We start from the raw sequence: 7,419 nt of genomic DNA on the forward strand, positions 1-7,419 counted from the left end.
ATAGCTGGCCTGACCCTAATGTATGTCGTCTTTTCCGTGCATACGTTGCTGGTCCTCCCGTGCCTCTGGTGTATCTTTTGTCTTCCCATACACGCCCAAAGAGCCAAGCAGGGTCACGCAAAGATTCTTCGTCACGTGCATCACGTCGATTGCGGAGCGGACCTCTAGGTCTTTCCAATATGGCAGGTCCCAAAATATAGATTTCTTCTTCCACATGGGTGCGCGTCCGTCAGCATCCTTCGGAACAGGTTGTCCGCCAGGACCCTTTCCAAAGATTACCTTCAAATCCTTGACCATATCATGAACATCAGCACCAGTACGGTGGCGAGGCTTCGTCCGGCGATCCGCCTCACCTTTGAAATGCTTGCCTTTCTTTCTTACGGGATGCCTGCTCGGAAGAAATCGACGATGTCCCAGGTACACATTCTTCTTACAACTATTCAAATATATACTGTCGGTATCATCCAAACAGTGCATGCATCCGCAGTATCCCTTGTTTGTCTGTCCTGAAAGGTTACTGAGAGCAGGCCAATCATTGATGGTCATGAACAGCAACGCCTTTAGGTCAAATTCTTCCCCCATGTGCTCATCCCATGCATGTACACCTGTTCCATTCCACAGTTGTAACAGTTCTTCAACTAATGACCTTAGGTACACATCAATGTCGTTGCCGGGTTGCTTAGGGCATTGGATGAGCACTGGCATCATAATGAACTTCCGCTTCATGCACAACCAAGGAGGAAGGTTATACAAACATAGAGTCACAGGCCACGTGCTATGGTTGCTGCTCTGCTCCCCAAAAGGATTAATGCCATCTGCGCTTAGACCAAACCATACGTTCCTTGGGTCACCTGCAAACTCCTCCCAGTACTTTCTCTCGATTTTTCTCCACTGCGAACCGTCAGCTGGTACTCTCAACTTTCCGTCTTTCTTACGGTCTTCTGCGTGCCACCGCATCGCCTTCGCATGCTCTTTGTTTTGGAACAAACGTTTCAACCGTGGTATTATAGGAGCATACCACATCACCTTGGCAGGAATCTTCTTCCTCGGGCGCTCACCCTCGACATCACTAGGGTCATCGCGACTGATCTTATAACGCAATGCACCGCATACCGAGCAAGCATTCAAATCCTCGTACTCACCGCAGTAGAGGATGCAGTCATTAGGGCATGCATGTATCTTTTGCACCTCTAACCCTAGAGGGCAGACATCCTTCTTTGCTTCATACGTACTCTCCGGCAATTTGTTGTCCTTTGGAAGCATATTATTTATCATTACCAGCAACTTTCCAAATCCCTTGTCAGATACACCATTCTCTGCCTTCCATTGCAGCAATTCAAGTGTGGTGCCCAACTTTTTTTGTCAGCTTCGCAATTCGGGTACAACAATTTCTTGTGATCCTCTAACATGCGCTGCAACTTCGTCCTCTCCATATCACTTGCGCAGTTTCTCTTTGCATCGGCAATGGCCCGACCTAGATCATCAGCGGGCTCATCTGATGCCTCTTCTTCAGCTTCTTTCTGCATTGCCGACTCAGCTTCTTCCCCCATTGTCGTATCATTGTATTCAGGGAACCCATGGCCAGGATAGCCGTCGTCGTCCTCTTCTTCTTCATTGTCTTCCATCATAATCCCTATTTCTCCGTGCTTGGTCCAAACATTATAGTGGGGCATGAAACCGGACTCAAATAGGTGGATGTGAATGGTTCTTGACGTAGAGTAACTGTGACCATTCTTACAGCCAGCACATGGACAAGGCATAAAACCATCCGCCCGCTTGTTTGCCTCAGCGGCAAGCAGAAAAGTATGCACGCCATTAATGAACTCGGGAGAGCATCTGTCATCATACATCCATTGTCGGCTCATCTTCATTACACAACACTGAATAGACCAAATTAATACAAGTTCATACATAAAGTTCATACATAAAGTTCATATAAAACACTTAATTAAATGCAACATACAAATAACTCTCTAGCTAAAGAATTTAAATGCAACAACAAATGCGATGAAGATCGCAATTAAGGTAACAATTGATCCAACAACATAATGATACCAAGCCACAGTATCAATGGCATATTTTCTAATCTTTCGAATCATCAACCTCATTTTCTCCATCTTGATCTTGTGATCATCGACGACATCGGCAACATGCAACTCTAATTCCATCTTCTCCCCCTCAATTCTTTTCAATTTTTCTTTCAAATACTCGTTTTCTCTTTCAACTAAATTTAACCTCTCGACAATAGGGTCGGTTGGAATTTCCGGTTCACATACCTCCTAGATAAAAATATCTATGTCAACTTGATGGGCATAATTTGTCATAAACACGAAATGCAACAACTAGTTTTAAAAGAGAATATACCACATCCGAATCATAACAAGGACGAGGGCCGACGGGGACGGATATCAAAACCATGGCAGTATGTATAACAAACAACGTACGGGTAAGATAATTATACGAGTAACTATATATCCAAATCACATAAACATCAATTTGGTAATGTAAAACATTCATGAACAAGAGCCTCACCAGAAGGTGGTGCCGGCGACGGGACGGTGCGGGCGATTGACGGTGGTTACGACGGAGATTTAGAAGGCACTAAGTAAACCACACCTACATATGCAAACTAAGTGTTATTTTTGTGCTCAAATTGCATATAAATCAAATACTAGAAAATATAATTATTCCTCCCAAATTAATCACTATACAAAGCATTGCAAGAGCTAATCTAGCAATGAGAGTTGAAAGGACAAAGTTGCTAACCTTTGTGATCATTTGAATGGATGGGGGCCTTCAAATCTTGACAAATTGTGGGCAAAATTTGTGCGGAGCTCGAGGAGAGAGGGGGAAGAACAGAGGAAGTGAGGGGAAAGGGGAAGAACAGAGTGGCTCGGGGGGACAAAGGGTTTATGTACGTCGACCTTTACTACCGGTTCGTGCCACGAACCGGTACTAAAGGTGCTGGACGGGCCCCAGACTGACAACACCCTGCCACCACCCTCTTTAGTACCGGTTTGTGGCACGAACTGGTACTATAGGTTCGCCATGAACCGGTACTAATGAGAACGGCCGGCTAGCCGTTGGAACCGGTACTATTGGACACATTAGTGCCGGCTCAAAACCAAACCGGCACTAATGTGTCTCATATTAGGTCCTTTTTCTACTAGTGTTATGCTCTTATTTGCAAACAAGTTTTGTCTTCATTTAAGGATATGCCTTCTTCTTTGCCTCCTGTTATCGCTAAGCTTTTGCAGGAGTATCATGATGTTTTTCCAAAGGAAGTACCACCGGGGATGCCACCTATGAGAGGAATTGAACACCAAATTGACTTGATACCCGGCGCCTCACTACCCAACCGTGCACCATACCGGACTAATCCCGAGGAGACTAAGGAGATTCAGCGACAAGTTCAAGAACTACTCAAAAAAGGTTACATTCGTGAATCCCTTAGTCCTTGTGCTGTACCAATTTTACTTGTTCCTAAAAAGACGGTACTTCACGTATGTGTGTTGATTGTAGAGCCATCAACAATATTACAATTCGATATCGTCATCCTATCCCTAGATTAGATGACATGCTTGATGAACTCAGTGGCTTCTTGTGTTTTCGAAAGTTGACTTGTGTACTGGCTACCATCAAATTCATATGAAACTAGGTGATGAATGGAAAACTGCTTTCAAAACTAAATTTGGTTTATATGAGTGGTTAGTTATGCCTTTTGGATTGACTAATGCACCTAGTACTTTCATGAGACTAATGAAAGAAGTTTTGCGAGCTTTCATTGGGCGATTTGTGGTAGTATACTTTGATGATATTCTGATTTATAGTAAGTCACTAGAGGAAAACTTGGACCATTTGCGTGCTGTTTTTTCTGCTCTGCGTGATGCACGTTTATTTGGTAATATCGAGAAGTGCACTTTTTGCATGGATCGAGTCACTTTTCTTGGCTATGTTGTGACAGCATAGGGAATTGAAGTTGATAAAGCCAAGGTTGAAGCGATCCAGAGTTGGCCGACCCCTAACACGGTCACACAGGTACGAAGTTTTCTCGGACTTGCTGGGTTCTACCGCCGGTTTGTGAAGGATTTTAGTACCATTGCAGTGCCGCTCAATGAGCTCATAAAGAAAAATGTGCCATTTGTTTGGAGCGACGCACAAGAAGAAGCCTTCACTATTCTTAAAGATAAGCTTACACACGCCCCTTTGCTACAATTACCTAATTTTAATAAGATGTTTGAATTAGAATGTGATTCTAGCGGCATTGGTTTAGGCAGGGTTTTATTGCAGGAAGGCAAACCAGTAGCATACTTTATTGAAAAACTCAGTCGGCCTTGTCTGAATTATTCAACATATGATAAAGAACTTTATGCACTAGTTCGGACTTTGGAGACATGGCAACATTATTTATAGCCTAAGGAGTTTGTCATACATTCTGATCATGAATCACTCAAGCATATTAGAAGTCAAAGCAAACTGAACCGTAGACATGCAAAATGGGTTGAATTTGTTGAATATGTTCCTTATGTTATTAAGCACAAGAAAGGGAAGGAGAATGTTATTGCCGATGCATTGTCTAGACGCTATACCATGTTATCACAACTTGACTTCAAAATTTTTGGACTTGAAACTATAAAAGAGAAATATGCTAATGATGTCGATTTTAAAGATATATTGCTCAATTTTAGAAAGGGTAGAGCTTGGAACAAGTTCGTCGTTAGTGATGGATTTGTTTTTCGCGCTAATAAGCTATGTATCCCAGATAGCTCTGTTCGTCTTTTATTATTACATGAAGCGCATGGAGGTGGACTTATGGGACATTTTGGTGTCAAGAAGATAAAAGACATCCTTGCTGGTCATTTCTTCTAGCCGAAAATGAGAAGGGATGTGGAGAGATATGTTGCACGCTGCACGACATGCCAAAAAGCTAAGTCACGATTGAACCCACATGGTTTATATATGTCTCTTCCTGTTCCTAGCACTCCTTGGGAAGATATATCTATGGACTTTGTGTTAGGACTGCCTAGGACACGACCGGGGCGGGATAGTATATTTGTGGTTGTTGATCGATTCTCTAAGATGGCACATTTTATACCTTGTCATAAAAGTGACGATGCTACTCACATTGCTGATTTGTTCTTTCAAGAAGTAGTTCGTTTACATGGTGTGCCAACTACAATTGTTTCCGACCATGAAACAAAATTTCTTAGCCACTTTTGGAGGGTGTTGTGGACAAAATTTGGGACTAAGCTTTTATTCAGTACCACATGTCATCCTCAAACAGATGGTCAAACTGAAGTGGTTAATTGAACATTGTCTACTATGCTTAGGGCTGTTTTGAAAAAGAACTTAAAAATGTGGGAAGAATGTTTACCTCATGTAGAGTTTTCTTATAATCGTTCAGTTCATTCTACCACAAAGTTATGCCCTTTTGAGATTGTCTACGGATTTATACCTTGTGCACCAATTGATTTATTACCTATTCCATCTTCGGAGAAGGTAAACCTTGATGCTAAAGAACATGCTAAGTTAGTATTGAAAATGCATGAGATGACTCAGAAAAATATTGAACGCATGAATGCCAAGTATAAAGTTGCTGGTAGTCAGGGTAGGAAAAGTATTGTGTTCGGACCAGGTGATTTAGTATGGTTACATTTCCGAAAATCCCGCTTCCCTGATTTACGGAAGTCAAAATTAATGCCTCGTGCGGATGGACCTTTTAAAGTGCTTGAAAAAATTAACGAGAATGCATATAAGCTTGATTTGCCTGCAGAATTTCTGGTTAGTCCCACATTTAATGTTGCGGATTTAAAGCCTTATTTGGGTGAGGACGATGAGATACCGTCGACGACGACTTCGATTCAAGAAGGGGGGGATGATGAGGACATCTCTTCTACTGTTACGCCCACCGCGACTCCTACATCAGGTATGCCACTTGGTCCTATTACTAGAGCGCGAGCGAGACAAACTAATGGCCAGGTACTATCGCTCCTTTGTACACATAATTTAACTAACGAGAATATGGCGCTACGCTCATTTTCTAATTTAGTTGTAGTTAGGAATAAAGGGACTGAAGAATCAACCATAGAAGAAAAATCAACAGGAGCAACACCATATGCATGCGTGTATTCCATCAAACCATCCTCCATCTCACGTGCACGTGCACAAGGGCCAAAACCTGGCTTTCTCTTCATGAACCAAGATGAGCCACGTGGGCTCTTGGACTTTGGGCTGCAGCCGAGCTAGGCGATGCATCGTTTGATTGCAGCCAATCAAGTACAAACCGACATGAAGCGGTCCGTACAGGACACGATGCGCAGACTCGGCCGCGCCGCCAATCTTTAATAAATAGCTAGCATAGATTAGAATTTAGACCCGGGTTTTATTATATTGTCTAGCCATGCTACAATTCGCATCTACGAGACGTGTAGGACTACCGCCTTGTAAGATCCACAGTGGAACCCCAACATTTGATTAGTTCCTGTGCTTAATTTTTCATCCGCAATTTCAGATTGCAATTCACTTTTGTTCTTGCCGGTTCTTTGGTTGCTTGCAGGAACTCGAACCTCATTGTACAGGTTGATCGTGCCTACGGCAAGGTCAATAACCTTCGGAGATTGGTTTAGCAATTGTCGAGGCATATCGTCGGGTACGATATAGCCGGATCATCAAGGTCAAAATCCACCAGATCGATAATTATCCCTACTCTCATCGAAAGATCGGGCCGCTTGAAGGTGCGTTATGTCGACTAGAGGGGGGGTGAATAGGCGATTTTTATGAATTCTTCAATGAGGAATTTGCCGGTGAGGAAATTCCTTAGCGAAGAACTATTAGCAGCGGAATAAGTACTCAGAAGTAAGTATGACAGAATACAAGCATGGTCATCATGATGAAATGAAGACTAGCACAGAGTACAGAAAGTGTAATCACAGGATAACACAAGATGAAGACAAACAGACTGAAGAAATTGAACTGAGGAAATTGAGAAAGTCTTCAGTCAAAGTCTTCAAACACAGATATGAACAAACACTCAACACAGTAATGAGGAAATGAAAAGGTTGAGGAAATAGAACCAGTAGGTTGGTGAAGACAATGATTTGGTAGATCAGTTTCAACTGCTGTCTCAGTTGTACGTCTGGTTGGAGCGGCTGAGTATTTAAACTCGAGGACACGCAGTCCCGGACACCCAGTCTCTGAGCACGCAGCTCAGGACACCCAGTCCTCACCGTATTCTCCTTGAACTAAGATCACACAGATCCCGTCCAATCACTCGTGGTAAGTCTTCAGGCGACTTCCAAACCTTCACAGACTTGGTCACTCGGCGATCCACAATTCCTCTTGGATGCTCTAGACCTTGACGCCTAACCGTCTGGAAGAAGCACAGTCTTCAAAGGTAACAAGCGTCGGATCCACGCAGGA

Source organism: Triticum aestivum, chromosome 4B, assembly GCF_018294505.1.
Source record: "Triticum aestivum cultivar Chinese Spring chromosome 4B, IWGSC CS RefSeq v2.1, whole genome shotgun sequence".
Taxonomy (NCBI): domain Eukaryota; kingdom Viridiplantae; phylum Streptophyta; class Magnoliopsida; order Poales; family Poaceae; genus Triticum; species Triticum aestivum.